Source organism: Penaeus vannamei, chromosome 13 (assembly GCF_042767895.1).
Source record: "Penaeus vannamei isolate JL-2024 chromosome 13, ASM4276789v1, whole genome shotgun sequence".
Lineage (NCBI taxonomy): Eukaryota > Metazoa > Arthropoda > Malacostraca > Decapoda > Penaeidae > Penaeus > Penaeus vannamei.
Genome location: NC_091561.1, coordinates 29,493,777 through 29,497,130, shown reverse-complemented (window position 1 = coordinate 29,497,130; position 3,354 = coordinate 29,493,777).

Below are 3,354 nucleotides of genomic sequence, written 5' to 3'. Positions count from 1 at the left end.
GCGTGCGTGCGTGCGCGTGTATGATCTCCGATGGAAGACCTCGTTAAGGGCAAACCCAGAGCTAATTCATTAATAGACGGCCATTTCATTTTATACATTTTACCTCCCATTACTTCATATATATCATATTCATAAAATCTGAAAACCTGTATAAACTTGAAGAGATGGCTTGCAGTTATAAGATCATTAGTAAGATGAATGGACTAATGCTCATAAATGCACCAATACACATATACAATAACAGCTGAAACCGGAGGCCAATCTGTGGATGAGATGCAGAAAGGCGATTAAGCCATCAGAATAATTAGTTTACTTTCAGAAATTCGATAATCGGCACAGGTAAGCTACGGCAGATTATTAAACGTGGGTATCGTCTACCTTTTTCAATCATCAAACACCATTTTGTTCCAACGTATAGTAGCCATGGGAGCAGATGCAGTAGCTCTTTTCTTTCAACATTATCTCTCTCTCTTTCTCTTTCTCTCTCTCTCTCTCTCTCACACACACACACACACACACATACACACACACACACACACACACACACAAACAAACACAAACAAACACACACACACACAAACATTCACGCTCACACTCATACTAACACGCACTCACTCTTTCACTCACTGACTCTCGCAACAGATAAATAAATCAACGAATAACACTTTCGCTTACTAAATAAACCGACAAATCTGTCAAACACACACCCATGACACAAAAAAGCGTTCCTAAAAGCCATGACTAATATTCTCTAACCTTATTCATCAATTTCCACGTGAAGAGAAACTTTACAGCACTTTCAGTAGTTATTATCCTTAACTTCCCATGTTTGATTCAGTCCAGGCAGGATTATGCAAAAGCTAAAAGCTCTTCCAATAAACTGCTGGAAGATTAACCAAAATTTACATATAACGGTTTTATTTCATCCGAGTTAACGAAAATTGTAAAGCACTGCTATTCAACCTGAATGGCAAATTATTAGTAATTGCATTCAAAATATGAGAATTATGAAATTATAGTTATTGTACAAATCATGTATAATACAATTATAAATATACAAATGCACAATACAATATATTCAGTGTCTGGACAAAAGATATATCAAGTGGTCACAAAAAACAAATATATTGTCCTGCCTGTTCAATACCGCGGTGATCCATCTCTACGCGGACCTAAAGAGCTGCAGTCTTGTTGATGGTTCGTTTTCACAATCTGCTTCGGAGCGCAGTTTCGAAGCAGGGCACCGAAACCAACTCAAAACTGAACGTATAGATATAAACATTGAACTACCAACTCTCTGGTCACTGGCGTATGCGAGTTGACTGCGAGTACATCCAGCAGCGCGGGTCCTTGCCAAACCACAATATATATACAGTTCCCAATTACGAGTGATAGGTTTCTGTTCCCTGAATTCTACATTAGTGACGTGCAAAGGATAAGAACGTCATTTGAGAGGTTAAAAGTATTGGCATTTCAACAAATGAATATGGAGATCGATATTGTTTATGGCAGGTGGAAACTTTTGATACTTCCTATGGCAGATGAGAAGTGATAAATAAACTGTGCACAGTAGACCATACACTGATCGCTGACGACGGTGAGCCTGCTCCTTGTAACACCCCTCTGCGCTGAATGACAGTTAACACCTTGTTCCAACCCCACACTTCGGTGCTGACTCGGAGCATGCCTGAACATAGCACTTGGAACTAATGATGAAAACAAGCCCTTGCGTTCAACAATGGAAACGGGAAATCTAATGGCCACGTGCTGCTGGATGGTGTTAAATGTGTTATTATTGTTCAGCTCTCGTCTTTTCGTCACGCTCAGTTTTTGACTTGATCGACTTCTACTACGTCTTAGTTAAAAGGAATATTGAATGAGAACATTCAGCAGAAACACTTTATCATGTATTTGGATTTAAACGAAACAACGGCCAAACGTTAATTATACCTTTATAATGATTGACGGAAATTGGTTGTTGAACTCGTTGTTTATTAACATTTCCGCCTTGGCATGTTAGTAGAACTGTAAAAATGCCGTTCAACATACATTACCATTGCAATTGACGAAACTGACTCAGAATATTTTTGTTTACATGAATATTTTCTGTCGAACGTTTGGATTAACTTGTTCGTAAGAATGTGGAATGTAGTTTTATCTCTGTTTTTAAAGGGTTTTAAACTATGACCTCTGTTATTTCCTTTTTCTCATATTCGTTTCTATTTTGTTTGTTTCTTTGCTACTTTCAAGGCAATGTTTTGTTTCTCAGAGCAAAGTATTTTTAGTTGGTACATGATATGTGTTTAGATTGTGATTATTTACTTTCAGTATCTTTTAGTATTGTAGTACGTATAAAATCATAGGCATTGTTTAAATGGGTGTTCCAGGTTCAAGAGTGGACACCTGTTCAAGGGTGGACGTTAATCACGATCCAATTGCAATACAGAAGGCTGTTTGAACGGTATTTTAATTGTGTTTTGATCTGATATTAGGCATACATGTGCCTTTCGATCTTGTTCAAGGAACGGATTTTTTATTTCTTTTTGGCAGTATTTCATGCTAGTATTTTTCGTAGGTTTGATTCGTTAATTTCCTCGATTCCTTTTTTGAGGGGGTAATGATCTATGGCTACATGATTTGTTGTCCTGTTTTTTTCGGGTAGATCTGAGCTTTTATTCACAATAAAAGTAGAATGGGGAGTCCTTGCATTCTTTGTAGCTACGGTCGTATTGGCTGCAAGTGGTACATTTTTTTTTTTTTTTTTTTGACACATTTGTCTCTTGTTCATTTGCCTGGATGTCCCATTCCACAACGGGGATTGTTCAAGGTCTTTTAGATCTGGGCTGTATCCATATTTATTTACTTTCACTTCTATCGAAAATGTTGGTGATCTATATGGGTTCTTTTGATTCTTCTGTTGTAAAGACTGTCTTCTTTTATAGGATTATATGCTTTTCAATTTCGATTTTTCCCTAGATCATTTCCTTGTTTTGGGTTTCTCTGTTTCTTTGAATTACTTCTATAGTTTGTTCTCTTTAAGAAGATCGTTGTATCTTACAATTTAATTGGTTTCCAAATCTTGCGAAGAGCAGACCTTTTCATAGCTACTTGTTTTTATTTTTCTAGAATTCTAGCTTTGGGTGATTAGCTTTTATGCTATGTTTATTAACATGACTTATTTCTTACTTTTATTGTCATTTTACATTTTTCCTTCAATAAAGTAAAAAAAAAAAAAAAAAATATTTGGTGTCGCTTGGTTATTGATTTTATATTTTTGGGAATTTAAAACGTTTTTCTCACTGCATTAGTACAACGTTCTTTCTATTAACTTGTTTTAAGTAAGGTTTTGAGCTC